At 35.7% G+C, this 19,847-nt stretch overlaps 1 protein-coding gene across 2 annotated transcripts in view; it reads right to left on the reverse strand.

Annotated features, from left to right (window-relative positions):
- Positions 1 to 19,184: 19,184 nt before the first annotated feature.
- The window catches only part of LOC143442514 (uncharacterized), an 83,156-nt gene continuing 82,493 nt past the window's right edge, over positions 19,185 to 19,847 (reverse strand). For both annotated transcript variants that reach the window (XM_076935206.1, XM_076935207.1), the window contains exon 4: positions 19,185 to 19,653. The gene's annotated coding sequence lies outside the window, so the exon portion shown is untranslated. The remainder of the gene's footprint in view (positions 19,654 to 19,847) is intronic.

Below are 19,847 nucleotides of genomic sequence, written 5' to 3' on the forward strand. Positions count from 1 at the left end.
ACAGTAGGATAGCAGAGATGACAGAGTTGGTAAAAAAAAGTTTGAAATTTTGTACTCATCTGTCTGAGCTCATATTAAAAATGTCAAACTCAACGCATGCTGAGAAGAGCCTGATATAACTGTCTCCTTAGAGGTCTGCCAGAGTCTGACACATTCAGTGGCAGATGCTCACAGCTAACCACTGATCTAATCAAGGGTTTCCCAATGGAGAAGTTAGAGAGAAGAATGAAGGAGTTGAAAGTGTTTTTGGCCTCATGAGGACAGCAACAATACCAACCAAGCAGAGCTCCCTAAGGTCTAAACAACCAGCCTGGGAGCACATCAGGAGGGGCCCATGACTCCATCTGTACATGTAGGTGAGGGTGGCCTTGTCAGGCATAAGTGGGAGAGGAGATCCTTGGTTCCATGAAGGCTGAACACCGAGTGTGGGGAGTTAGAGGGTGGGGAGATGGGAGTGGGTGGGTAGGTGGGGACACATCCTCATAGAAGCAAGAGGAAGGGGGATGGGATAGGAGGTTACTGGGTGTTGGGGGGAATGTGGTAAGGGAATAAAATCTGAAATGTAAATATAATATCCAATGAAAATAAATAAATGAAAGAAGGAAGGAAGGAAAGAAAGAAAGAAAGAAAGAAAGAAAGAAAGAAAGAAAGAATTGATTTTACAAAGGAGTTCTTTCATGGCTGAGAGAGGAGGAAGTATACCAGAGAAAGTTAGTTTGAAACAAAAGGAAATGTTTAACTTAACCAAGATATCTCTGCCCAAGAAAGAGGTTGGAAACCTAGGTATAACAAGGATGGAGTGAGCTATCAAGTGTCCCCAGATGAAGCAGAGGAGTGAGCCTGTAGTCATTGGCTGGTAGGGGCAGCCATTAATAGACACCATGGAGATCTCAGAAGGATGAATTTCACTAGAGATAGCAAGAAGATAGTCCAAGTGCTAGCTTATAGATGATTCTACTAGGCTGTACTCAGGGACTCAGTAATTGCTAATGTCATCATCTGCTGCCACTACCATGTATGCTAGGTGTGTGTGTGTGGCCTGATTCCTTAATCTCACCCCAGTGCTCTCTCATATAATCTCTGATTGGCATTTTCTCTCTCCTCTTTTTGTCCTTCTCTGCACACACTTCCCAAATTCTTTGTCCTCATGGTTCTGCTTGTATCTATCTGTCTGTCTCTCTGTCTGCCTGTTTTTGTAGCCTGTTCTTCTCTCTCCCTCTTATAAACCCCTGCCTCATTGCATGATTACTCAAGTGTGCACCTTGGCATGGGTTGTCAAAGTACCCCACACCACATTATATTTAATGAAATTTTGGATCTCCTAGTGCTTAGGGGTCTCAGGGGTCTAAACCAAACACCAACACTGTATTTTTAACACTCAGCTCCCTGCAAAAATTTTGATTTTTGGCTCACTAATCACACACTAACCTATTCACCAGCAACAATTAGATAAATTTTCCTTTGAGTTTTTGTAAATATTTTCCTAAGTTTGAGAAGTTATCTTTACAATGTCCAGGACTCTTTTGATATGCATATATGCGGAGGTACTCCCAGTCATAGCCATTATGGCCAAGGTATCTGTTATGTACCTGTCCACAGCCCAACATACTTGAAGCTGCAACTCTGCAGCCTCCTTAGCCCTACTGGGCTATTGTCTCCTTCCTGTTCTCTTCTACCACCTCTCTTAGGAATTGCCTGTTTATCTCATAGCTCCTCTGGGCCATCTTGGTTTTGTGACTCTCTTCCTCAAACTTCATTTGGATGAGATGATACTACTTAGTATTGGGATTTTTGCTTGCTACCTCTCTTCTAGGAAAACCCTGGTACCAGATGTTTATACTTTCCTCTGCCTTAGCTAGGCTAAGCAATTTACCCCATTGAGTATAATTACAACCCACTAAATATTAATCATTAACTCCTTCCTGCATACTGGAGACTGTATCCTGCAGTGACATTTTACTTCCTCTCATTCAGGAGAACAGTGTCTTGAGTAACTTCTCATTACTCTTAAAGATTCCTCCTAGAAAACCTACATCTGAAACCAATTTGAATGTCCTTAAGTTTATTTTTCACCTTTATTAACCTTTCCAATTAAATTCTAATTTTATTACAGACCATTAAAAATAATATAAGAAATTTTGAGAAAAGAAGAGAATGATTATCCCCTATTTTCCTTTTCTCCAAGCCCTGTTTCTTTCTGCCTGGTCTTCTTATAGTGTTTAATCATCTTGTCAATAAACTATAATACATAAGGGTAGTGCAGGTCCAGGAACTGCAACACATACACTTGATCCTGGTAATGGATGCTCTGAACCAAGTTGCTTATCTAATCACTCTTGAGGTATGCATGATCATTTGTATGTGAATTTGTGCTATATTTTGGCCATTAAGACTATTTGTTGAGTTTCTATTTTAGCCAGGTCATGTTGCACTAAATTATGAGGTGGTGAGGCTTAATAACATCATGAAGTATGAGGTAAGGCAGATACTTGATTAGGCATGGGAACAGAGTTGAGGACTCAGGTTTTCAATGGGAAGAGCTCATGGTCAACAATAAGAGCAGTGGTGCTACATTACCTAGGTAAGGGAGTAGAGAAAAGTAAGTGTTACACCAAGAATCTCAATCTGAGGTATTCCCCAAGTAGACTGGACACTTATTAAAGAGAAAAATTTAAAAACACAGAGAAAAAATATTCCTTGTTTTTGTGATGGGAGAACAATGGGACTATAGGTGTTTGCTGGCACACCAGAGTGGCTTTTGTAGTAATAGTAGACAAAGTAGGGATTTCCAGGTTGACACTTAACCAACAGATGTTTGGTTAGATAAGTAGATAAGAAAAGACATGGACAGGTACACTGGGAGACACTTTTTGGAAAATGGATAAGTAAACGGAGAGTAAAGTGTCTAAAGTATCTAGAGATGCCCAGAGAGGCATGGCACACTAGAGGATCAAGAGGTACACTGAGTAGTTGAGGAGAGTTAGATGGTTAGAGAAGGTTGAGTAAGAGCAGCTGGACTCCAGAATTGGACTCTGGAATTTGGAGCCATATTTTGTAGGTGGCAGAAACACTTTGGTCAAGCAATCTGTACCCAATAGGGCAAAATGGGTTAGTTAAACTAGGAGAAACTTATCCTCTTGAAGAGGGGATCATTTATGCCTCTTCTTGCTTCTAGGCACCAGAAAAATGCAATATGCAAAGCAAAGAATTCAAAAATAGCAGCTCTGTTAGTAAAAGGGGGAAAGTTTATTCCAAAGTGCTATGCCCATTTCCCAGGAAATCAGAAAGAATCAAAGGGCATGAGCAGTGTAAGAAAGACAGTTACTGAACAAAGTACATTTAAAGTGACTGAGAACTTTGAATGTATAACTGATTCTTGTGAATAGTGACTGAAGAAGTACAGAAGCTGTAGAACTTGACATGCTATTAGGCTTCACAGGCATATGCTAATGAAAGATCCTGAACTATTCCCTTATGCCAGTGATAAGTAGAATGCTTATTCTTTTCCTCCTACTCTTCATCTCTCCTTCCTCTTTCTCTTCTTCTTCTTTCTCTTAATTTTTATTTTATTATGAACTCAGCTCTCATGCCCTTGGGCCAGGGCTGGCTCAACCACACCCATGATTCAAGAGCCAGCTATACTCTGATGCCCTGCCTAGTCAAGTCTCAATGCACACTGTCCCAAATGCTGTAGTCTGTGAGAGGTATGGCCAGCTCTTCCATGCTCATGACTAGGTCAGGTCAGCCTTCCCACATTAATGTACCTCACCGAACCCCCACTAACATTCCAGCTCCAATGTGGTAGCATCGCAAGGTAGAGAGCCCAATCTCCCAAGTTCTACAGCAGGTGAGATGTGGGGCCTGATTTCAGAAGCACTAGTGCAGGAAAGCCAGTGAGTGGCAAGACCAGGTCAACAGAGCACCTGGACATGCACATGTCCCCTGTTGATGTCGAGATCACAACTATACCATGTTTTCCAGTGGTAGTATGAGCTACAGACATTGACAATGACCACTTGCACAGCATAGCCACAGACCCAGACATGACCTTCAGAGGCAGCTTGGGTGGGCACTTCACCATGGTCTCAGGTAGAGGGGCTGGCTTCTCAAAACAGGCTCTTCTACTCCATTCTGGTATATCGAGTTCCACATTGCTTAAAAGTGCTCAAACTGTCCTACTTCTCTTTCTTTCCCCTATGTATAGCACATGTTTTAACAGTGTAGTGGTTTGACATCTATGTGTAAATTCTTTGGTCATGTTAAAGTACTTCTAATTGCTCATATGAAACAGTGCATCAGGGGATGATTCCATTTGCACTGCTTAAGGTTTTAAACCATTTGTCACAGCATGACTGTTGTGGTTGTATTGCTCACTTTCTTTAATTCTGAAACATTCAGAATATTCATTTCTCTCCCATTTCCTGAAATTAAAGAGTTAGTCTTTATGAAATGCTTTGTTTCTTAGTTGAAGATCTTTTATTTCTATTTATAGGTTCAGTTGTCTTATACTGTATTTTTCTCTGAAACCTGATTATAACTGTAACTTATATTTACATAGTGACTTCCTGAATCCCATTGCTCTATGTCAAAAAAGAACATAAGGCGCATCTCTTGTTTTGTCAAAATGCACTTAGAATTTAAACAAATAAAACAAACAACAGTAACTAAAAAGAACCAGCAACTCAATTTCTCTCTTTTTTTTTAATCCAACTTACCAAGTATGTTAGAGGTAAATGCCAAAGATGTAAGCCTAGCATCCTTTTCTCACTCAATTCCAAATTTATTCCAGCAGTCTCTTTCACGTCGGTCTCCTGGCCTACAAACAGAACTATCATTACACACAGAAGGAGTTGTCTTGCCTTTCTAGCTATTCAGTGATATAATTCCCCTGATGTATTACATCTAGTGCATAAGCCAAACATTTGCCCATAAATCAGGAATGCCAATGCATACCACATGCTGTCCTTTGATTTAACTAGATGTATGCCCTGTCCCAGTTGCCTCAAATAAGAGAAATATCTCAATGTCCATTAAAATCATCATGCCCCCCAGACACTGTTCACACCTCAATGGAATGGGGAAAAAGTAGTATGTAAAATTTCCTTTGTAAAATTCACTCCCATATTCAATAATGTTTCAGTTGCCTATAGAATTTCCTATCTCAAATAATTTATCACTAATCTTCTCAAAGTTTTTCTCAGTTTTGTTATAACCTACCATCAACCAAAAGATCTACTATTTTTCCATTGGCAAGAGATGTAAACATTGTCTAAAACTCCCCCAGTATTTTCCAAGAGCAAACCAATAGAAAATGGCTACCAATATTTACTCCTAGAAAAAAAATTAGCCCCCTGGACACATTTGCAAATCACAGGTTATGGGCACCTCTATGAGGTATAGCATTTAGAGAGGAGTTGGCTGTAAGAGGTGGGGAGGTAAGGCTAAATGAATAAGTAAGTGTATTTTGAATCAGTTTTCCCTTCTATGTGTGTATGGAAATAGTTATTAAGCTAGGATGATATTTCAAAGGCTGACACAACTTAATTCTTCCAAAAGATATCAGTTTTACTGCATAGAAGATATTCCTGTTTTAGAGAACAATTTGGAGAAATCTCAGAAGAAAAAATGAATATTGCCAGCAATAGCTGACAGTCAATTTTGTTCATCACTCAAAGATTTGAATTTGGTGTTCATTGTTTATCTGTTAGATGAAGAGGGTGTAGTTATTTCTTGGAAATGGGTGCTACCTCTTAGAGATTCAGACCTTTATCTCAGCATAAATTATAAAAACAGTTAACAGAAACTAGTTATATGCAGCTCACTATTTGTTTCACAAATGGTCAGCAACTTATAAAAACACATGGTTGTCATGCATTTGGGCATCCGCTATTTGCTCATGCCTGTCAACTCTAAAAACTAAAATATGTATCAGTGTCCACCTTCCTTATTATTTTTTATTCCTCAACCACACATCTAAGTTTACAAGATTAGATTAAGTACCATCTGCACAAAAAATGACAGAGACTGTGCAACTTCAATTCAGAAAGATATAAGTCATACAGGAAAGGGTTATCTAAATGAGGGTGAAAGCTATAATAGTTCTAAGGATCATCATGGTACAGTGATTCATGATATAACATGTAGACACTTGAAACAAAACTGTTTACCAGTACAATAACAGTAATTTCTTACCTTTATAAAAATCCTAACTATATAAAGCAGAAGAGTTGTACACTAATTGATAGTGTTAAAGGTAGAAATGTAATGTGAGGAATAGGATAAAGTAAAACTTGATATACTTCATACTCTCAAACATAGGGGTCCAGAATTTAGAAAGGAATAACACAAACTCAGAACAGACTGAATTGAATACAGAGCTTCGATTGAATTGAATACAGAGCTTTCGTGTTTTACCTCTTCTGGATCTTCTGACCATGCTTGACTAAGTATTTGTTTTTACCCTTGAGGCACATACTCTTTGGCTTATATAGGAAGCACTGAAAATTATTATTTTATTGAATCCCAGTAACCTTATATAATTTCTAATCTTGTATTTCCTATATAGGAACTATAATTTGAAAAAAAAATCTTTTAATGGCTAAAGACTTTGAGATATTGCCTCATTTCTGCAGGTGGAAGTACCACAAGAACACAAAGCTAGACAACCAAAATGTCTATACAGAAGATCTAACTCAGATCCAGACAGCATCTATTGTAGTCTCTTCAGTCTCTGTGAGATACTATTAGCACTATTAAGTAATTTCTGTGGGCTGTGTTCTCACAGTATCCTTGTCCACACAGGTTCCTATATGTTTTCTATCCCCTTTTCTGTGGGTTTACCTTGACTCTGCCTGTTTTAGCAATGCTTTTTCTTCTTCCTACTAGGTTACCTAGTCCAGAATTAATATGAGGGTTTGTGCCCTCATATCATTGTAATTAGTTCTCCCAGGTTTGATTTAGGTTTGCTTTTTTTCTGAAGAGAAATGGAAGAAGAGTGAATTTGGCTGAGAGAGAATTTTGGGGCAAGGGACAGCAAGGTGTAGAAAGATGGGAATTTGCTTATGGGAATAAGTATTTCTATTTACTAATTTTTATCAAATTCACAAAATGTAAGCAAGCAAATACTCAATGGGTCAATAATTTACTGCATAAATCTAGATTTTATTGGGAGTGGAATGCTTAACTTGTTGATGTCAGAATAACTAAAACAAGGAAGAAGGGCAAGCAGCTAGCATAAAGAAAGAATTTTCCATGCCATTTAGATTTTAAAACAATGAAGTCTGATGTTGTTAAAGAATAAATGTATGTATATTACCCAGTGAAACGCTACCATTTCTAACCTTCCACCAATGTAGGCTGAACATATTTTTTTTTCTTTTTATCATTTCATTGTTATTGGCAGGACTTGTGTAGGACCTAACTTGGGACTACTGTAAATTTGTCCATGTTTTAGCCATCTTGGTGCCATAGTCACAAAAATTAAGAAAATTGTTGTCTCCTTAAGTTGAAGTTAAATTATATTACCCAAGTACTCAGTATTTTAAGGCTCCTCAGAGGACACAGGCTTTGTATATTTAGTCACACTTTCTTAATGAGTCACATGATTACTTATTGTTTAATATTTTCTTACTAATATCTTTACTAAGGCCAGGAGATTTGAGAAGTATATAATCAGAACAAATGGAGAGTGGAGGGGAAAAGGGGCTGATGTTTAGATGGATATCTGCAATTTCTCAGACAGTCCAGCCAAACAATCCCTGTTCCTGTTCCAATTAGTTCCTTTAGAGTTGTTGCATTTTATCCCATATGTGGCCCTTAGAAACTTAAAGGCACGGGTTTCTAAATGTGCATCATCCCTGTGGTGCTAAATGTTTGATGCAGCTGATTACTGCCTTCCTTCCTGAGGCCTCTATGGAAGCACAAGAAATAGCTACTTGTAGCCCTGTGATTTTGTACAAAGAAATCTCCCAAAGGCAGACATCCCAAAACAATTTTTTTTCTATACTGAAACAAAATTGTTCCTCTTAACTCACACAAGTCACCTCTTTTTGATTGTTAGACCCTGCCAACCTTAAACTGATTTCAACTAGATAGTATTTATTATTAACCCATAAGAAAACTTTAAGACTACTGCAAGCTGAGGGTATTGAAAAATTTCTGGGCATATACCCAGAAAATCCTCCAACATATAACAAAGATATATGCTCCACTATGTTTATAACAGCCTTATTTATAATATCCAGAAGCTGGAAAGAACCCAGATGCCCTTCAACAGAGGAATGGCTACAAAAAATGTGGTACATTTACACAATGGAATATTACTCAGCTATTAAAAATAATGAATTTGAGAAAAAAGAAGTGGAGTTAGAACCAACATCTTTAATAAAATGTCAGCCCTCTTAAAAAATTATCTTGATACTAAAATTTGTTTTGAGAATTGTATATTGCAGAATACACCGCCTTGGTGTATCTACTCATCAAGCAAGCTGAGAAGACCTGCTCAAACCTCTGAGGTCCTGGAATTCCATCTGGATGCAGTGAAGACACAGCATCAGAGGCTTATCAATTTACTCTTCCCCCCACCTCTCTTCTAATATCTCAATGCCCGTAATCAGCTTCAAGAAGTTACTAAAGAGTCAATGACCCTATTCTCTGGACTTGAGGACTAAGGTGGTTAATATTGGGCTGTCTTTCTAGGGAAAAGTAGCAGTTTGTGGGAATAGAGAGAATTAGCTAGGATTTATTGCATAGCCATAACCTGTTGGTAGAAATCTGTATAATTATTATCAAGATGAAGTTATAATTTCTTAAATGACACAAATTTATTTTGATTTCAGATTAAAGGTTTTCATTGGTATGAGCTTCTTATTGATATAAAAGTGAGATGAATATTGATAGTCTCATAGGCATTGTGCCTGTATAACACATTTAGGAATACCAGGCTTAGACCCAGTCCTTCTTTAACTTTTTAAACTGATTTGAGATGGTTAGCCTGTGAGTTAAGGGACTATAGCAAATTAATGGCTTGGAGTTTATTGTTAGGGTGTTTTCGATGTTTTATTTAGAAATAGCTGAGAGGAGTTAACAGACAACAGTCCAGATTGCCTTACATGGATAGTTGGTTTTCTGGGTTTTTTTGTTTTTTGTTGTTTTTGTTTTTGTTGTTTTTGTTTTTGTTGTTTTTGTTTTTTCGAGACAGGGTTTCTCTGTGTAGCCCTGGCTGTCCTGGAACTCACTCTGTAGACCAGGCTGGCCTTGAACTCAGAAATCCACCTGCCTCTGCCTCCCAAGTGCTGGGATTAAAGGCACGCGAGATAGTTGGTTTTCAAAACGTCAGAAGTCCACAGAATTGATGTTACAAACATTTCTGCAGTAATGTTAAATTTGATTAGAGACTTGTCTGCTCCTGACAGCTTCCTTTATTGGATTCTAAGAAGAAATTGAGTATCTTTGGAGTTACTCCAGTTGTGGTGAGACAGCCACTAGGCAAGATTTGCCTCTTTCCATCTACAGACAAATTACTGTCCAGAAAAGGACACACTTGCAGAATAGTTGACTGATTATATCTGCCTAGATAGAATAATCAGCCCTTAATAATTCTGCAGCACTAAGGTCTGTCAGATGATCCTGGGCCAGAAGGCTGAAGATTAGATGCTCCAACATTTGTAGTATAGGGAGTGTCCAGTTGTTCAGAGGTCTCTGGTTGAAAACTTATAGTCTCATAGCCAATCCTGGCTATTTACCTTAAGAGAAGAGATTTGAGTGGATGGTTTTCAGCTGACATTCATTCTAAAGCCAAGGAAAAAGCCAGGTTCAGAACTAAGTGTTTTATTTAGGAGAGATGAGAGAGGTTCTGGTTAGTCAACAAAATGATGGACTGGGTATTAGGACTATCTTGTACCTCACTGGTACAACTTGGCATAATTATGCTCTAATTGTATTTTGAGAGAAAAGTTTTATTTTAACAGGAAGGGTGATATGTAGGAGGAGCTAAGGTGGGAGGAGTAACAAGAGAAAGAGAAGGAGTAAGGAGAGGAGGAGAAAAAGGAGAGAAGAAGCAAGGTGATGAGAGAGAGAAAGAGAGAGGGATTTGAGGTAGATATTCACGTGTCTCCACCAGTAAAAGATAGTTGATATATCTAGGTTGGGTATTGGGTTACACTTCTGATTGAGCATTACCAAACTTATAAAGCCTTTGATTAACATTTTTAAAAAGTATATAAAAGCAAAAAGGGAAAGGGGGCATGGGATTGTGGTTTTCTGGAGGAGGGGTGGGATGTGGAAAGGGGATGTTATCTGAAATGTAAATAAAATATCCAATAAAAAAGAATTAAAAAAAAACAAAAAAACAAAAAAAAATTGAACATTTCTTTTCACCAAACAGCTTTGACTCATATGGCTTCATCTAGCTATTCACAGGTAATTATACTAAAATCTGAGTGTGGGATAATAAAAAATAAAGCAAAAGAGTGACTGTCCATATCAGCTATTCTCAGATGTATCTAAGGGACTCTATCTTATATCACCCATACCAAGAAAGTTAGTTCCTTGAGCTTCTTTTCTAGGTGTATGCTTTTTCCCTGTACTATTCAGGAGAAATTATTGCACAGCTATAAAAAATCCAAGCATACATCTCCATGGTTAAAGAATTTTTGTATTCTCTTTATTTTTTGCTAGAGGTAAAAACTGACTGTGAATTCAAAATATACTAGTAATTGTTAACTCTCTCCTCTAAAGCTCTGAAGCATCTTTGACAATTCATTACAATTATGCCTTTCTCCATGATTATCAATCATGTATTTTAACTTGAGTAGAATTCTTCTAAAATCCTAAATATGAGTCTCCAAGAAAAATAATACTGTGAATTCTGATCATCTTGACAATACCTGAGCTTTATGGAAAGACAAAAGACTGGGCCTTAGCCACAGCCAAACTAACAAGGTTTTTTATTATCATTTAAAGACAGACTGACCTAACTCTAGGATTCTGCTGAGTAAGATTTGGTTAAATGACTGAAAAAATCCCTGGGGGTCCTCTTTTTTTTGTTGTTGTTCCTATTAAGAAATGTGTATCAGGGCTTTGTTATTATTGTACCTAAAAATGTCTTTCAGGAATAAGGAATCCTTCATGTCATTGAGATTTACCTGTTACCTATGCCTCTTCCAATATTCTGACTTCTGTTCCTCATGAAATAGCTACATCAATCTGTTGAAAAGAAGAATGAAAGTAGGAATGGGTATATAATTTGAATATAAGATCAGGAAAATGTAGAGGGTAGTTGGGAAATATTTTCTTTCTTAACTTGGAAAGTCTATTGCTCATTGAACTCACAGAAAATCCTGTATAAGACATGTAGAGCCATTTACAGAAATGCTAATGAGATCACATGATACAGTTACAGCTCTAATAATATTTTGTGACAAAGTCCCATCTTTCAGCAGTGAGTTGTCTGGCTTATGCTGTTTTGAATAAAATTATCGATAAAATTATTTTTGTTGTTCACTATTTGCTTTTGCCTTTGTTAATATTAAAATCCTTGGTGTTCTACCATGGACTGTGGGATAGGTATAGAACTGGACAAAATAATCTGGGTCAAAAAAATGGTTAGTTAATAAAATCACCAACATAATGTTGACCCCAGAATCTGGGTCAGAGGCCCAAGCAGTGGATATGTACAAAACCCCACAAATATAATGGGGAAATATTTCCTGTTTTTCTCTAGTGATATCAGTCTGAGTAAATTTTTAAAAAGAAACAATATCTAAAGAGTTCAAGATGCCAAGAAGCAGAGAACCAAGGTTAATCATGAAAATTCCTCTTGCATTTTACAGAAGAATATTGAAACAATAAAGTCATTAATATTGTAGGGTCTAGGATTTGAAACTCTTCTCACATTGTGGTAAAATGAAAAGAAAGAGCATGTTAGAGAGACATTTTTAAGAAATAGAAAGGGAAATAGGAATAATAAGTCTTGAAATAGGAAATAATTCAGCTTAAGTTTTGTGTGCTTGTTATAATCACATGCAAAAGATTAATTTTTCCAAACTTCTCACTTTCTAGTATCTGTAACTCCAAGGCTCTGTTAGGGAGGAAAGCAAGATCTGTGATTCCTGCTCAGCTAAACTTTGTCTAAGATAGCACAAGAGATGGGATTACTGAACCTTACAATATAATATTTTTTAAAAAAATTTCTTTCATTCTCCTTGCATATTTATGTCTTACAACGTTCTTTGAAATGTAAATAAGAAATATGTAGTTGCTGCTGTAGGAAATATAAATTAATGCTGTGTCCCTTTGGAAACATTGCTTCATCTTCTGTGTGCAGACACAAACAAAATATCCTCAGTGGGTCAGGGAAAATCAAGCTGCTCTCCCACTGCAATTGATCTCCATGTCACCTGATATATTTATCTTTCTCAGGCCTTATCCACTCTTGGAACTGGTCTCCAGCATAAAACCTATATAAAATCAAGTGAAATAAAAATTTGAGCACTGAGGGACTAGGTAAATGGAGTTTCTGTTATATGCTTTCAGAATATTTGCACTAGATGAATGTTGGACAGAGATAAATACTTCTTGGGGTCTGCAACACTGTTTCTAGGATGAGAATGTATTGGTCAATGACTGCATACTTATGTACTTATGATCAGAACTGGTTGAACTCAAATGGTTGAAAAGAAACAAATAGCTGATTGAAAGATAGATATATAACATACAGATAGATTGATGATATAATAGAAAGATAGATAGATAGATAGATAGATAGATAGATAGATAGATAGATAGATAACAAAATGGATGGAGCCACAGTGTTGTGTTTCCACAGGCATCTCCATTGTTCTGGAGAAATCCAATTTTCTCTACTGATGTAGGAAATAGAAGAAGAAGAAAAGGCATGGATAATAACTAACTGCTTGAGCTTTTTAGTACCTTTGAGAAATAAGTCTTTATAATATTTTAGAGAACAAATTGAATGATTTAATGATGGGAGAAATGCAAAAAAAGAACATTGCAGAAACCCTTGACAATTTCTTGGGTTTTACCTCCTCAAAATACATCAAACTCATCCATTCAGGCACCACTCACCTGGAGCATATCCTCAGTATTATGCTTCTACTGAAATTAGTTCCAAGATTTGAGTTGCTAAGGTAGCTTAGTTCCTCCTTTATTTATGAAGAACAGTATAGCAACTCCCACTAAGACAACATGAAAACTCCTTATGTAAACTTTCCTTGTGTAAAGTAATAGCTTTATGCAAGGAAAACATGTGCTTTCCTTGTGTAAAGCTATTACAAACTTAACATTGTAAGGCTGTGTAAAATAATAAATCATATCTTCTTCAATTCTCCTTTTTCTTCCTTCTTTATTTATTTCTCTTCCTTCTCTATATTTTCAACAACATGCATTTACTAATGCCATTTTTATATCAATGTGATGTTCTGTGAGATATTCAAATGTATTACTTTGATATTTATTTTTAATGTAGTATTGCATTGCTGCTTGTGTTTATAGAGTTCTTTGTACTGTATATCAATTGAAGATTAATTTTTATGTTAAATTCTTTCATTTTCAGATATTCCATAAGAAAAAAAAAACTTGGACAGAATAAAATTTCAGATGACCATAGAGAACATTAGATAATATGTGATATACAGAATTGAAAAAGAGTTTTGTAATTGCCATGAGCAATTCAGACAAAGATATAAAACTACATAAATGAATATGATATAGAAATAATTTATGTGAACAAAATGCTAATAAAGGGACAGTGATCTTTCGTTGGAAGATTGATTTGCACAAATGTCAAGGAAATCTGGTGAGTAAATTTATTTCAATGGAAGTATGAAATACAAATTTTATACCATGGAGAGTCATTTGATTTTCCAATACTCCCATTACTGGCCTGACCTCATAGCAAAGGGTAGACAGACAAAGAGTAGGGAAAAACTATAAAAACTAATATTTGCCAAAGTGCAATGACAATTCATCCAGGACTATATAACAGATTTAAAAAAAAACTGAATCTCTGAGACCCTTGTTGGCACTAGAATAATTGCAAATAAGACTGCAAAGTGTTATTTTTCTTTGTTCTGATAGGACTTTATGCAGCAAGTATGATGATTTGTGAATATCCTACAACTCAAAGAGATGATAGTATCAGTGGGCCAGGTAGAAACTCTACCTGCCTTTGCAAATATTACAGCTCTTGGGGAGAACGTATCCTGGCATATGAGAGCCAAAGCATAAAAGAAAATCACAGCACATACCCAGTTTCTCACAAGTGACTTATTGAAAGTAAAAGACACAGGAGAAGGTGCTTCTTCTGGCAAGAAAAACAGAGAACTGAGCAGAAAACAGGGATTATGTAACCTTTCTTGGGGACAGATCTTTCTGAAGATTTTCAGAATGTGAATTATTGGTTTTTCAAATTCAGAGCTTAGGCTTTTTCCTCTGTAATGCATTTCTAAGGTCTGGCTCTTAGGGTAGGTTCAGTGTTCTGTGTGTGGAACATGGTGGTTTGAGGTCATTCGGGATAGAGGTTAGACACTTGTGTGCCCCAAGCAGTTTATGATTTTTTTCTTGTTTATTATTAATAAACAATAATGGGTAGGAAGGGGTGACTGCTATCATTTAACTATTTCCTGCTAAATTCTTCTCCTCTGAAACCTTTTGTGCCATGGCCTCACATTTATTCTAAGGGAAAGACCAACAGGGTGACTCCCTGTGTTGTCTAGAGGAAGCAAGAACTGAATAGAATAGAATAGAATAGAATAGAATAGAATAGAATAGAATAGAATAGAATAGAATAGAATAGAATAGAATAGAATAGAATTGAATAGAATTGAATACACAGTTTATACTAAGTTATTTATAGTCAGAGTTTTATAGAAAATTTTAACTTTACAAGCTCAGAGCTTTTTTTTTTTTCTCAGTTGAGCAGGGGACTGGATCTTACTGTTAATGCAATTAAAGTGTTCTATGTATTCAGCCTGGTGGTTAGAGTTAATCAGAGACAGGGCCTGGACAGTTGTGTGCCTCCTAGGGCTTAGAGCTATAGCTGTTCTTCACAGTGGAATGTAACAAGCAGCAAATTCTTTTTCTCTTTCAGAAATATATTCTGAAAGTGAATCATATTCATTGAAGATGATACAGGACTACAAGACTCACAAAACTCTTGCCATATTTTAAAGCAGAAGCAGTGGCTTCAGATACACACACACACACACACACACACACACACATTTCTTTCACAGAAGACAGGATTTAGTAACTCAGAAACGCAATCCTGTGAATCAAAGAAACTATTTCTACTTCCTATTGTCTCTATATCTGTAGATTTCAGTAACTGTCTTCCTTCTCTTGAGCATCTCATAGATAGGCTTTGGTTATAACTTGAACCAGTTGAATCCTGTTCTATAGCCAGGAGTTTGACTAGTAAAAACTCCCACTACAGATAATTTTATTGGTTCTTCTTGTATTTGACTGGAGGAATTTTTGCATCCCAAAATGAATTGATCACAAACCAGTGAGGAAAGAGCTCTCAATTAGGAAGAGAAAGCAAAATCTTAGAGATCACGATCTGAACAGGTGATTTCATCTATTCTCCCTCCCCCTGAGGAAATAGAAAGTAGAAGACAGGACAAATTGCTATTTATCTTGAGATCACTTTTCAGTTAGCAGCAGAGCAAAAACAGTCATTAGTGCCTGATTGCTGATTATGTGTCTGGAATCTGAAATTGAATAGATCCTGGGTATCTATAGGGAAAGCCTTTAATTCTATCTGTAATTTTCCTATTGTGACTCTGGGTACCCACGTGAAACTTGCTTTTGATTTATTGTCATGTGATTATATCAGTTTTCACAAGTTTCAGGATTATAAGACTAAATTATGCCCATATATAACACATTTGTCTCTGTTATAAAGGTCTCCAAAAAGTTGCTTGTATTGTAAAAAGAAATGGTGGGTCCAATCACTTTGACATTAATATATCCAATTAACACAGAATATTCCTGAGTTTTATAATGGTAAATAAATAATTTAAGACAATTATTTATTTTAGAAAACAAATATATATATATGTGTATATTTATACATATATATTTATAAATATATATGTATATATAAAAATATATACATATATATGTATATATAAAATATATACATATATATGTACATATATTTATATATACACATATATATGTATACATGCACATTTTCAACAATTTTTTATGTGTGTATGTGGTTTCATGTTGCATACACTGTGTGCATCCTTGGGCCAATTTATATTATTATTTATTAGTAACAATTTATTTTGATAAAATAGTTTATGCCATATTATTTAAATAGTTTGTTATTGAAAAAACATACTCAGTTCCCGATCCCTAAATATCTTCCCCATGACACTGGTATCATTATTTCATCTACCTTCATATACTTTCTCACTCTTTAATAACAACTATTTATTAAGGCATGAGTACAGGGATATGAGACCACCTATATCCACTAGTTTTGGAGTACTATTTCCTCACTGGGATGTGTTCACCAGACTTCACCCCGGTGATAGGTATAGGTAGTCAAGAGACTATAGCAGCACACACAGGGTCAGCACAGGTTCAAAACAGACAGAATTACTAGTACTAAGAGGGGAAAGTAGATACAAAGTACCATCCTTAACAAAGACACTATTTGTAAATGATTCCTGCTGTGTAGAAAGGCAAAACTCATTTTCTTTTTCCAATGGAGTCCTACTGGTTATATCAACAACATCTAGGGCAGGACCTAAGGATGGGAACACCAGACACACACCTACTTTTCTTTCATTGCTCTCTTGTGGGTATTTTATTCATTTTATTTTTGTACTTTTTTACTTTGTTGGGTGTTTAATATGGTGATTTTTGGATGTCTTGTTTTTAGCATTGGGGGAGGATGAGACAGACACAGAGATAGTTACCTTTTACACAGCCAAGGGTGGATAAATTTTATTGGTAGGGAGACAAGAAGATCTGGGAGTACTTGGAAATGTGGAAAGACAATAATTAAAATATCTTGTATTGAAAACAACAAATAATAATACAGAATGAAGATATACACTAGCAAGTACAATACAAACCATCCAACAGCTAGAAAACGTTTATATTATTATATTGTAAATATGACCTAAATATATAGGAATAGCTTAACATTTATGAAGAGCTCATGTAAACTACTACATTAATACAAGTAATGACAAAGGACTACATGGTCATTTTAATGTTCAGTAAGAGAAAATAAAAATCTTTGAAAATCCCTAGACACTTTCATGATTTGAAAAAAAATAATTCAAATTATAGTTACAGAATGAAATTCCAAAACACAAGTGGAAATCTAATATATACAGATAATAAGTACATCAGTATATCTGCCATTTTTAAAATCAGCTGTTACACATTGATGCCACCTCTTCTGGACATTGTCCCAGAAACTGTGTTCAGGATAATCATTAGTTAAAGTAAATACTATGCTTTTTTCTCAAATATTGGATAATTTACAAGTTTCATAAAACATGCTCTGACAAAATTAGGAGTAGACAAAACCAATGGACTAGAAATGGGGCAGGAATCAAGTGGGGAATGGGAGAAGAGAGGAATCAGTGGAAGAAAAAACGGAGACACAGCTAGGGTGAGAGAGTGAATTGTAGAAAGAAATTCAGGAGGAATAGATAAAAATAGGAGGCACTAGAGGGGTACAGGACAGGTAGTATGTTGTGTGTGTGTGTGTGTGTGTGTGTGTGTGTGTGTGTGTGTGTGCTGGCACACGTGTGTGTGTGAATGTGTGATATAAATGAAATCACCAAGCAATGGTTTTCAACAAGCCATCACTTGTCACCAAACAAAGCTTCTAAAACTGGAAGTGATTTACATTCAACTGAGTTATGAGCCAAAGGCCTATCATAAATAGAACCGAAATTTTCATACAACCCAAGATGTGGCCAAAACTATAGGGTCTTCTTACAAACTGACATCAAGACCCTGTTACTGATGACAGTACTTAGCAATTTCATTAAAATAAAAATGTCAAGTCAGTGGCCACATAGTATTTAAGCTGCTAAATTCCATGGTCTTTGGAAATGTACTAGGTAGTATCTTACATACACTATGACTTCCAATTAAGCAATTTTATGTGATGTTTAAGTGTACAAATATGTAAGTCTCTTATTATTTTGTTTTCCTTTGGCTCATGTCTTTCTGTGGATTTTTCCTGCCCAATGTAATTATCATAGTTGTAGTATTAATTTTTAAACTAATCTCTCATTGGTGACAACTTGCTTCAATGGTTCATGTTTCTGAATGAAAAATGCACAGCCATTATATTTAACATGACTTAAGCAGCACAGTACATGAACAACTGCCTAACCTCTGTGCTGATAGAATCTACCTCCTACAGATAACTCTGGGTTACTACTTACTATTTCTTTTTTCTGTTTTGGTTGCTCTTGACTTAATTGAGCAGCCTTCTGGGGCACATTTCCCTGGCCCCTTTACATGGTGCCTCTGCTTTTCACCCCTGCAAACTCCTCAGGCACTGCATCTGTCTGTTCTTCCTCATGTTTCCAAACCCGGGAATCTTAAATCCTGCAGCTGTCTTTTCCTCCCAAACTATTAGCTGCTGGCATTTTTATTTGCCATTCAGAATTAAATGAGGGCATGTTCCTAGTAGCTACTTGCAGATCCTCTCCTGCATACAGGTGTTAGGAAACAATTAACATTAAAGTACAGTTACACTGAGGCAAGTAGCAACTCCATGCCCGTATTGTTTAGTATAGTAATACTGTAGATCATTTTTTGTTTTATTTTATTATATTTAGTAAGTGAATGAATGGATGAGTAAATAAAAAAATAAACATAAAATAGTTAAAAAGTGGAAATAAAAGAAGTGAAGTTTAACAACTGAGTTCTCACGTGTAACAATTTAGAAAGTAAAATTTAGTTTTCCAGAAAGAGCGAATCTAGGTACATCAACTAGGACAAGTTTCAGGTTCAGCAGTAGTTGATCAACAAATAATTTGACTCCACAGATTTCTGAGATTTTGATTGTTCTTTTACATTGTTAGCATTTGCTGTTTTTTTTTTTTTTTTTTTTTTTGTTTTTTGCTTTTTGTTGTTTCCTTTATTGTTGGTTATTTTTGTTTTTCTTAGTTTGTTTTGAATCTGGTTTTATTTTCCTGTATTTGAGGGTTTTTTTAATTGAAATTTTATATCTTTTTTTGCCAAAAAGCTTAAAGTTTGGTGAAATATGGGAGAGGATCTGAAGAACTTGGGGGAGTGGTATAACAAAATTTGAATGAAAATATTGTTTTAAATAAGGAAAAATAAAATATTGCAAAATATATTTCAGTGTTTAAATATCTTGCTGTAAACTAAAAAAAAAGGCAAGTAATAAAAATATGGTTAGCTTTAAAGGTGATTTAAACAAACCAGTAGTAAGTGAGATAATATAAACCTTAGATTCAATTTTATACACAAGCAAGCAAAAATGAAAGTCAGTAATGAAGATTTTACAATACCACTAGCTAAGTGTAGTGATCTGGATCTGTAGTAATCTTCTCATGATGTTGAGAGGAAGCATGGTTTCAGTAATGAACTTGAAGTTTCAGATGACAGCACAGTGAGACTCTGTATCAGACATATATAATATGCATTAATAACAACACTAAGATAAATATAATATACTCATACTTTAAACTACAAACTAAAGTATATGTAGATAAATATTTCACAATCAAACTTAAAGTAATGCAGAAAGGTTTTGTAAAAGAAGTGTACAGATTATAGAAATGTTCAACATCTTTAGTAATCAGGGAAATGTA

The sequence above is a fragment of the Arvicanthis niloticus genome, chromosome 1, assembly GCF_011762505.2.
Source record: "Arvicanthis niloticus isolate mArvNil1 chromosome 1, mArvNil1.pat.X, whole genome shotgun sequence".
NCBI lineage: Eukaryota > Metazoa > Chordata > Mammalia > Rodentia > Muridae > Arvicanthis > Arvicanthis niloticus.